This window comes from Lathyrus oleraceus, chromosome 6 (genome assembly GCF_024323335.1).
Source record: "Lathyrus oleraceus cultivar Zhongwan6 chromosome 6, CAAS_Psat_ZW6_1.0, whole genome shotgun sequence".
In the NCBI taxonomy this organism is placed as follows: domain Eukaryota; kingdom Viridiplantae; phylum Streptophyta; class Magnoliopsida; order Fabales; family Fabaceae; genus Lathyrus; species Lathyrus oleraceus.
Window position 1 is genome coordinate 56,210,806 of NC_066584.1, and position 10,223 is coordinate 56,221,028.

The 10,223-nt window shown below is 37.9% G+C and overlaps 1 long non-coding RNA gene and 1 pseudogene across 6 annotated transcripts; one reads left to right on the forward strand and one right to left on the reverse strand.

The window, feature by feature from the left end:
- The first annotated feature begins 2,836 nt into the window (after window positions 1–2,836).
- LOC127093255 (uncharacterized) lies at window positions 2,837–8,014 on the forward strand. 6 transcript variants are annotated; one of them, XR_007792498.1, is made up of 4 exons: window positions 2,837–2,929; window positions 3,395–3,583; window positions 4,716–4,787; window positions 7,870–8,014. It is a non-coding gene; the product is annotated as an uncharacterized LOC127093255 (long non-coding RNA). The 6 variants fall into 6 exon arrangements; XR_007792497.1 differs by lacking the exon at window positions 2,837–2,929 and adding an exon at window positions 2,941–3,069; XR_007792499.1 differs by lacking the exon at window positions 2,837–2,929 and adding an exon at window positions 3,093–3,199.
- LOC127093251 (extensin-2-like) lies at window positions 4,967–9,550 on the reverse strand (annotated as a pseudogene).
- Window positions 9,551–10,223: the final 673 nt, after the last annotated feature.

The window sequence follows — 10,223 nt, forward strand, 5'->3', positions numbered from 1 at the left end:
CACCGTAAGGTACGGTGCACTTAAGTGAATTGTAGAACATCGTAAGGTACGATGTACTTAAGTAGAATACGAAATATGGTAAGGTACCACACGCTTAAGTGATTTTGGCATATTATAAGATATGGGCCACATACACTTAAGTGGGCTTTTTTTAGCTTGCAACCCACACAAGTGGTTCTATAAATAGAACCCTTGTGCAGAAGCATTTGTGTAGTTTCAATTTCGTTTCTCTCTCTCTCTCTCACACACACACACACACACGCACACACACACACACACACACACACACACACACACACACTCAAAACCTTCATTCGTAGCAGCTAGCACTGAGATTGAAGGAAATCTGTTCGTGTGGACTGAGTAGAGGCGTTGTCATCGTTCAACGTTCGTGATCGCTCCGTAGATTTGCATCAAAGGTTTGAATCGCCTCAAGAGGTAACGATTCTATCACTGATCATGCCCATTCGTAAGGATCACTAAAGGAGAATTTTTTTAAATTCCGATGTGTTTTGGATCACTCTTCTCCTTCACTGTGTACACTTCTCGTCTTGACTCGTGGCTCCACCTCATTGACATGAGGAACCCTGTTGATGATCCTGGATGTTGATTGGAAACTTTAACTATATCATTCATCTGAGTGAACAAAAAGGAGGTAATTTTAATCATTATAGGGAAGTTGCTTTGTTGAATGTCATTGATAAATGTAATTTAGTTGAAGTAGACATGATTGGTGGGAAATCCACATGGAATAGGCCTTGTACTGGTAATCGAATGGTCTATTGCAAGTTGGATAGGGCCATGATTGGCGTTACTTGGAGCATGGACTTCTTTGATGCATATGTTGAGTTGTTGTGTAAATTTCATTATGATCACAAACCCATTCTCCTTAGGTGTAGCCCCCCCTCCAAGACCACATGATGCGTCCTTTTAGGTTTGAGGCATCTTGTATCACTCACCTGGAATACTCAAATATAGTCCAGCCTGTTTGAAGGAAATACTCATATGGCATTGCAACTTGTATCAGAAATGTGCAACACAATTCTATCCTTTTTAATAAGGAAACTTTTGGCAATATCAACAAACAGAAGTCCAACATTGAGAAGAGACTCAATGATATCCAATGCTATTTGGAGATGATAGATTCAACAATACTAGTTTATCTTCAACAAGAGCTTTAATAGGAGTATGATGATATCTTTGCGCAAGGGAAGATTCATTGGTATCAAAAGACTAGAGATGATTATATTAAATTGGGAGATCGTAACACCAAATTTTTTCATACCAAGACGATAATCAGACAGAAGAGAAATAAAGTCCATGACCTTCATCTTTACAATAATGTTTGGTGCAATGATGACACTATTCTCAGAGAAGAAGCATTAACTTTATTTAAAGATCTTTTTCTTCCCACATCTCATATACTCCCCGCTAGTATGGGTGACTAAACTATGACTCTGATCCTTATTGAAGAAGCCCAACACTCTTTGACTCACCTGTGACGAGGCAATAAGTTACTTATGCATTGTGCCGTTGAATCAAATGCACCCTTTGAAGGCGCCTGATCCTGATGGATTCCAGGGTATTTTCTTTAAATAGTTTTGGCATATAGTTAAATATGATGTTGTCCAACTTATATCAGATTCTTTTGTGAAATGTAGCTTTCACTCCTATCTTTCTGAGACTCTTATCACATTAATTCCTAAGGTAGAAGTCCCCCAAAATTTTAAGGAGTTCAGGACCATTAGCTTGTGTAACACTATTTACAAGCTTATTACGAAGATTATGGTCAATTGACTATGTCCTTATCTAAATCAGACAGTTGGGCCCTTCCAAAGTAGTTTCTTTCCTGGTAAAGGAACAAATAACAATGTCATTATCCTTCAAGAAGTAATTCATTCTATGCGTAAATCTAAAAATAAAAAAGATGACATAGTGTTCAAAATAGATCTTGAAAGTCCTATAATAAAGTTAATTACGATTTCTTGGATTTTTTTTTTGAAGCGAAACAAGTTTCCTCCCATAACTATAAAGTTGATCATGCACTGTGTAACTAGCTCCTCTATGTCTATTCTTTGGAATGAGATACGACTATCAAATTTTATTATGACTAGAAGATTCTGGAAAGGTGACCCTGTTTCACCATATCTCTTCGTTATTTGTATGGAATTCTCGTCGCAGACAATCATGAGGGAAATCAAAAAGGTCATTGGAAACCTGTCATGTTATCTCGTAATGGACCCCCTCAATCACATTTATTTTTTTTGCATATGATGTTATTCTTTTCGTGAAGTTTTCTAACTCCCATGCAGGGATCACATATGAAATCTCTCTCTCTCTCTCTCTCTCTCTCTCTCTCTCTCTCTCTCCTCTCTCTCTCTCTCTCTCTCTCTCTCTCTCTCTCTCTCTTCTCTCCTCTCTCTCTCTCTCTCTCTCTCTCCTCTCTCTCTCTCTCTCTCTCTCTCTCTCTCTCTCTCTCTCTCTCTCTCTCTCTCTCTCTCTCTTCCTCTCTCTCTCTCTCTCTCTCTCTCTCTCTCTCTCTCTCTCTCTCTCTCTCTCTCTCTCTCTCTCTCTCTCTCTCTCTCTCTCTCTCTCTGTGTGTGTGTGTGTGTTTTTGTGTGCTAGATGTTGATATGGACAATAATACATGTTTCTAGATGCTGATGGTAGCACATTAACAAATTTGAGACAAATAGGTTATGGTGATTTTGAGCGCAACTTAAATGATCAATTTCAATTTAATTATTATGGTGATATGGACATGTCAAATATTTTACATGCATTTTACATGCATAGTTTCAAATTATGCTAACTTGAACTACCATCCGTTGGTATGTCAACTTCAAGCAAATCATGTGCTTTTCAAACCTCCTAACACTAAGATTTCATCGTGATGCATATCATTTTTGAGTTAATTTGAAACTATGTGGTTAGTGATTTTGAAATCTCCATCCACTGCATTCTTAAAAGAAAAACTCTTTTGCATATATCCTTATGAAATTAGGTGGTAATCAAATGAGATATCTTGTAATGAAGATGTATTAACAACAATTTTCTTGTTTTTTTAAAGTGAGATTAACATATACACTAAACTTATTTAACTAAAATTTTGTTCTCAAGTTATATATTCGAACTGGCTATCTCACAAAATAGCTCTCTTTGCACAATTATCATTTGAATATTTGAATTGACTTAATAGGTTGAAGTGTCTTTCATTAGAATATAATCATTTTTTTCCTTTTCGCACATGAAAAAAAAAAGAAGCATATTTATTTATATTTATAAAATTAATACACAAAATATTTTGACGAAATACATCTAAATTTATTATTATATTTTCTTTAAAAAAAGTGTCTAAAATTTGATGTTCATAACATTTTTTTGCAAATTGCAGAAGTCCCCAAAAATAAGCTTTGATCGCAACTCACTGCTCTGAAATGGAGCAAGCCATAACCGAGTTAACCAATTGCAGCAGAACTCGCATCGCACAGCTCATTCTCCGGTGAAATCCACACATTCTTCCGCTACGTCACCGTCAAGTTGAACGCCCTATCTTTCACGTGTTTCTCCAACGCAGTGCCAGGTTCCATTTGCGCTTTGATTCAACCATTTTTTCATTTTAGGTTTTTTGGGTATTTGAATTTCGAGAAACTTTTTTTGTTTAGTTGACTGAAGATGAAAGTAGAAGTGTACTGGATTGAAAGGAGACAAGAGTTTCGAGAAACTATTTTTTGTGTGAATCTTTTTTCTCCCATTCATTATTTTATTTTTCAATTTTGATTGTTGATTTTCATGGTTTCTGTTTAATCAAATATAGCTAACTACCTCTGAATGAATGTTTGGATTTGTGGAATGTGATGGAATGAAATTAAGTTGTATATAATCGGATTCTATTGTTTTAATTTGTAAATAATGGATGAAGCGGAATGGAACATGATGGAGTTCATTCCATCCGGTCCTTCGATTTTCATTTCTCCAATTTGAGGTGTATACAATGGAATGGAAACGCTGATTCCATTCCGCTGTGCTTCGTTCCATTTCATCATGTTCCATTCCGCTCCACTCTATTCTACTCCATCAATCCAAACATACCAAACATAGCCTAATTAATTTTCCATCTTCTTAGTCATTAGGTAATTGACAAGTGGAGTACATCTTTTCTCTTCCCTCATGAACTCCTGTGAGTGAACTTTCATCAATTTTACACTATTTGCATCTTATGTTTGCAATATTATACCCATATTTGATTATACAACTTAATTAAGAACACTTGTAGTATAAACACTTGTCATATAAATGCTCATGTATAAGCTGATTTTGTAAACTATTTTAGAGAGCTTATGAAAATAAGCTGAAACCGTTATGCTGTTGTATGACATAAAATAATTCTAGGATTAAGTTGCACCATTTTTTCAATTTTATTGAGAAAAAAAACAAATTGCCATCTGATCTAATACATAAGTATTAGTAGTTAAATCTATGATACAATAGGAAGAAACCAGTATAGTATCCTCATTTAAGCTAAATGTTATGGACTAATACACACGAATAATGGCGAAGCCTATATTTATGACCCTTTACACTTCTATGATATGCTTACATGTGTATAGTTTATTTCACATTTTAGAAAAACTTTTTTTTAAGTCAGTTGCATTCTTGGTCTGCAACACAAGTCTCTCATATATAATTGATTAATATAGAAACTTCATTTGTAGAAACAGAGAATCTTGGAGAGAGCTATTAAAAGCTTGGGTTTCTAATTCTAACACATATATCAAAACTCTAAGGTACATTTTGTCACTTGTAGTTTTTTCCCCCATTTAATAGTTAGATATAGTTTTCTTATTTTCTATCTCGTATGCAATGAATAATAATGAATATTATGGTGATACGGTGCTGTGCTTTGTCTTGCTAACATGATTGATAGTTGTACAAAAGAAACAAAAACTAATTAGGTGGAAAGAGATTGAATGTAATTCTTCATTAATAAGACTTATTTTTTCAGAAAACAACAAGGTATAATATAAAAAATAATCAATAACAATAAAATTGATCAAAAAAATTAATCTCAGCTTCCTTTTTTTGATTTGTCAGTCACTTGAATACATTAAGATTAGGAAGTGCAAGATGGCCATCAAATAAATATACTCTCATCTAGATCACGAATACCGTAGCTCAAAGATGGTATATTCATACTTTTATTCAAATAATTTGTATAGGAAGCTAGATGTTTCACTTTTCTCCGAATGGAGCTTGCCTTTATTCCTTCATGAAAACTAGAACCTGAAAAAATTGGCTAATTCACATAAGATTTAAACATGTATATTTACGTGTGTGGGTGTGTGAAGATGCAAATGTTATGATTGAAACAATGGTAAACTTACATGATTTATTGTGTTTAGTGCTTTGGTGTTCCGAGACTAATTGTAGATAGGCGGTGGTGGTGAAGCATAGACATAAGCTGCCGGTGGAGATGACTTTACAGGTGGGGGAGGACTCACATAGTGGTAAGGAGGTGGAGGAGATGGTGACGGTGGTGGAGGGGATTTGTAGTAGTAGGGAGGATGAGAAATGGGAGATGGTGGAGGAGGACTTTGATAGTGATAAGGAGGTGGTGATGATGGAGATGGAGGTGGGGGAGATTTGTAATAGTAAGGAGGTGGTGGCGATGGTGAGGGTGGTGGAGGTGATTTGTAATAGTAGGGAGGGGGTGGAGATGGTGATGGAGGTGGTGGAGATTTGTAATAGTATGGAGGGGGAGGAGATGGTGATGGTGGTGGAGGTGATTTGTAATAGTAGGGAGGTGGTGGTGATGGTGATGGTGGTGGAGGAGATTTGTAATAGTATGGAGGGGGTGGGGATGGTGATGGTGGAGGTGGGGACTTATAATAGTATGGTGGAGGAGGGGAAGGTGATGGTGGGGGTGGTGACTTATAGTAGTATGGTGGGTTTGAAATCTCCTTAGGTGGAGGAGGTGACTTATAATAGTAAGGTGGCGGTGGAGATGGCGAGGGTGGTGGTGGGGACTTATAATAGTATGGTGGAGGAGGGGACGGGGATGGTGGAGGTGGGGACTTGTAATAATATGGAGGTGGTGGTGAGTTGTACTTATAAACCGGTGAGGGATAATGGACTGGGGGAGGAGGTGACTTGTACTTGTATACTGGTGGAGGTGGTGAGTTATACTTGTAAACCGGTGAGGGGGGTGGAGGTGACTTGTACTTGTATACTGGTGGAGGTGGTGAGTTGTACTTGTAAACCGGTGAGGGGGGTGGAGGTGACTTGTAGTAATATGGGGGAGAATCATGATGGACCGGTGGAGGTGGTGAGTTGTATTTGTAAACCGGAGATGGAGGTGGAGGTGACTTGTAGTAATATGGAGGAGAATAATAATGAACCGGTGGAGGTGGTGAGTTGTACTTATAAACCGGTGGAGGTGGTGAGTTGTACTTGTAAACCGGTGAGGGGGGTGGAGGTGACTTGTAGTAATATGGGGGAGAATCATGATGGACTGGTGGAGGTGGTGAGTTGTATTTGTAAATCGGAGAAGGAGGTGGAGGTGACTTGTAGTAATATGGAGGAGAATAATAATGGACTGGAGGAGGTGGTGAGTTGTACTTATAAAACGGTGGAGGTGGTGAGTTGTACTTGTAAACCGGTGATGGATAGTGGACGGGGGAGGAGGCGACTTATACTTGTAAACTGGTGGAGGTGGAGAGTTGTACTTGTAAACTGGTGAGGGGGGTGGAGGTGACTTGTAGTAGTATGGGGGAGAATCATGATGGACCGGTGGAGGTGGTGAGTTGTATTTGTAAACCGGAGAGGGAGGTGGAGGTGATTTGTAGGAATATGGAGGAGTGTAATAATGGACTGGGGGAGGTGGTGAGTTGTACTTGTAAACTGGTGAGGGATAATGGACCGGGGGAGGAGGCGACTTGTACTTGTAAACCGGTGGAGGTGGTGAGTTGTACTTGTAAATCGGTGAGGGAGGTGGAGGTGATTTGTAGTAGTAAGGAGTTGGTGGCGATTTCACAGGAGGAGGAGGTGACTTGTAGTAATATGGAGGTGAATAATAATGGACCGGTGGAGGTGGCGATTTGTGCTTGTAAACTGGTGTGGGAGGTGGAGGTGATTTGTAGTAGTATGGAGTTGGTGAAGGCTTGGGCTTCTCACATTCTTTAAAATGTTTCTTTGAAGCATAAGCAAATGGCTTAGCCTTAAGCACAACCTCATACTTGTCTTTGGAATACAAGTACAATTTAGTTCCTTCGTTTAGCTTAGTAGGTATGTTAAAGGGGGAGCCTTTAGGTGGAGCATAAAGGGCGGCCTTGCACACTGTGGCACCATATTTGACATAGTCAAAGTCCTCAACTGTAATGCTGTACTTTCCGTTGATCTTAGTTTTACCATAAGCCTTAATGATTTTGCTCCCAGCTTTGCATGTCACCTCAACAACAGCACCTGCCCCAAAACAAAATTAGTTTAAGTAAAATTTGAAGACACTTATTATATTGGACAATATTATTAAAATAGCAGAATGTTAAACAATACTTGTCAAAATTAATTTTATGAGGCCGGTTCTTAGGAACTCATGTTTTGTATTATGTATAGAAATTAAGTTACATTTTATATTTGATTATCTATGGATATATATCCTAAAACAAAACTGATAGTATTTTATTTTCTTCAAAAACATTAATGATTAAAACTATGCCAATGTTATATTAATTAAAATTAAATTTAAAAAATAAATAAATAATTTAACAGACAATTAGTTAAGAATATACTCTAAACTCATTACTCTAAAGAAGTCTAATCCTTAGTAATGTAATGTACCTTTGAGATGTTTCTTGTCATGAGATTTTTCAGGATACTCCCAGTCATAACACCTGAAGCTGTAGACTTTACCGATTACCTTCACAATCAATGAGTGGTGGTAGGGATGTGGGTGAGGATACACAACAGGTGGAGGAGGAGAGTTATAATAGTATGGTGGTGGAAGGACCTTGGGTGGTGGGGGAGACTTGTAGTAGTATGGGGTATGGGGAATAGGAGATGGAGGGGGAGGAGATTTGTAGTAGTATGGGGTATGGGGAATAGGAGATGGAGTGGGAGGAGATTTGTAGTAGTACGGTGGTGGTGGAGATGGTGAAGGTGGTGGCGGGGACTTGTAATAGTATGGTGGATCCTTGTGTATATATGGTGGTGGGGGAGAGTTGTAGTAGTACGGTGGGGGAGGGGAGGGTGAGGGTGGTGGTGGAGATTTGTAGTAATATGGAGGTGGTGGTGAGGGAGAAGGTGGTGGTGGAGACTTGTAATAGTATGGTGGGGGAGGTGAAGGTGAGGGTGGTGGAGGAGATTTGTAGTAGTAAGGAGGTGGAGGTGAAGGTGAGGGTGGTGGAGGAGATTTGTAGTAGTAAGGAGGTGGAGGCGAGGGAGAGGGTGGTGGAGGACTCTTGTAATAGTATGGTGGTGGGGGTGATGGAGATGGAGGAGGTGGTGACTTGTACACATATGGTGGTGGAGGTGGTGACTTGTACACATAAGGAGGTGGTGGTGATGGAGATGGGGGAGGTGGTGACTTGTACACATATGATGGAGCCTTGTGTTCATATGGTGGTGGTGGTGGAGACTTGTAAATGTATGGAGGAGGAGGTGATGAGGATGGTGGAGGTGGTGACTTGTATACATAAGGAGGTGGTGGTGATGGGGATGGTGGAGGTGGTGACTTGTATACATAAGGAGGTGGTGGTGAAGGAGATGGAGGCGGTGGGGATTTGTACACATAAGATGGAGCCTTGTGTTCATATGGTGGAGGAGGGGGTGACTTGTACACATATGGTGGTGGTGGTGAAGGTGAGGGTGGTGGAGGTGACTTGTACTCATAAGGTGGTGGAGGTGAAGAGTAAATATAACTATCTGCAGCAGCAGAAACTACAGTAGTGGAAATCAAAACAATGGCCAATGCCATTGCCATTGGAGGCCAGTTATGACCCCTTTTGGGGCTACTGGCCATAGCAGTCATGAGTAGAAAGAAAAAACTTGCTAACTCCAATTCTTATGTTTTTAGATATCCCCACAAATATTCTTAGAAGAAGAAAAGGAAAAGATAGAAAGAAAGAAGATGTTTCGGTGTTAGTGATTACTGTGAAAAGCTGAATGAAAGACCAAGTATTTATAACATGTTTGAATCGTTAAGGTGTAGCCATCATGAAGGACCAATTCAAATATTCAATTGGTTTCATTTTGGTTCAAATGGTTTAAATTATTCCTCCAGTTGGCCACTTCTTTTCCATTAGGTTAATTTTTGATAGCTAGAACCCGACACCATTTCAATCTCCAACTATTAATTAGAAATAGAATATACATTCAGCATGTTGACAAAATGAAATGATTAGAGAAGTTAAGGCAACATGTTCTGTTCTTCTGTAATTTCCTCCTAGCAGCCCTGCTTTGTTTATCTTGACAAAATGCTAACTACTAAAGGTTTTTATATAATTTTCTCTTCTTATTTATTTTTTTCCTAATATTTTTAAGGGAATGTAAAATAAATCTTGTGTGTTTTGCATTAATAATCCATGTGGTAGTTGTTGCAACCTTTGATTGTGAAGTATATACATTTGACTTTGCATTATTTCATGTGCTTTTTGAACATTAAGAATATGATATCCATAATTATATATTGCTGTGATTAGATACGGGTTCATCACTACTCTAGTTCACATTGTATAACTTATTCTTTTTTTGGTTTTTTCTTTCACTCTCTAAATTATAAGATCAACATGTGATATCGCCATTTCCCGGATGAATGCATAATTGCATATTACAAACTTTGAAAGAAATCATCAAGATTCCTCCATGATGTTCCGAACAAATCTAGTTTATTTTGTTGAAAAGTCAATCAGTTTTACAGATCAAAATTATCTGTACTCTAAAAGTGGATTTCTCCATTTGAATTAAATTATATTTCTACTTACATTTTCAGTAATTTAAATATATTAGTCTACATTTTTTCATATTTAAATATTAAAATGAAATATAATTTTATTGATTTTTTTTAATGATAAAATAGTATATTAATAATAAAAAGTCATCAAAATACAAAGAAGATAGTCACATAGAACGATAAGATACAACTAAAGAATGATAAACAACAAAACAAATCAACTAACACGATGGACTAAGGGACTCTGCAGATAAATGCCCGAGCAATTAAAAATCAA